This window comes from Nanorana parkeri, unplaced genomic scaffold (assembly GCF_000935625.1).
Source record: "Nanorana parkeri isolate BGI_ZX_2015 unplaced genomic scaffold, ASM93562v1 scaffold1644, whole genome shotgun sequence".
NCBI lineage: Eukaryota > Metazoa > Chordata > Amphibia > Anura > Dicroglossidae > Nanorana > Nanorana parkeri.
In genome coordinates, this window is record NW_017307912.1 from 147,782 (window position 1) to 148,535 (window position 754).

At 50.0% G+C, this 754-nt stretch overlaps 1 protein-coding gene across 1 annotated transcript in view; it reads right to left on the reverse strand.

The window, feature by feature from the left end:
• The window catches only part of MBD2 (methyl-CpG binding domain protein 2), a 77,363-nt gene that overhangs the window by 63,232 nt on the left and 13,377 nt on the right, over window positions 1-754 (reverse strand). The gene's annotated exons all lie outside the window — the stretch shown is intronic.

The window sequence follows — 754 nt, forward strand, 5'->3', positions numbered from 1 at the left end:
AACGGACAACCCAATGCCAGCCCTCCCCATGGCTCCTACAGACAGCCCAATGCCAACCCTCCCCGTGCCTCCTACAGACAGCCCAATGCCAGCTCTCCCCGTGCCTCCTACAGACAGCCCAATGCCAGCTCTCCCCATGGCTCCTACAGACAGCCCAATGCCAACACTCCCTGTGCCTCCTACAGACAGCCCAATGCCAGCTCTCCCCGTGCCTCCTACAGACAGCCCAATGCCAGCTCTCCCCATGGCTCCTACAGACAGCCCAATGCCAACACTCCCTGTGCCTCCTACAGACAACCCAATGCCAACACCCCAAAGTAACCATCAGACACAGGTCTGGATTTACCATTAGCCACAGTAGGCCTGTGCCTATAGGCTGGCAAGAAAAAGAGGACGTTTTACATTATATAGTTACCGGCCACAATTTTTTACCCTAAATAACCTTCAGGTATCTACAGCATGTCTGCAGTTCCCACAAAACTTAGTGTATCACCAACTCATCTAGCCAATAAACCTAGGACACCTACAGCTCCCCGCAATAACATTCAGATATCTACAGCTCCCCCAAAAAACTTCAGACTACAGAAAAAACCTTTGGATGTGTTCCCCCAATAAATGAATAATACATTTCAGATATCTGTTAACCTATAGACAGCGACGGCCCTCCCAAATAACCTTTGAATGTCTAGTGTTCCCTTAAACATAGGGGTCGCCATGAGACATCCATAATGCCCCCAGAAGTTTTACTGATCCC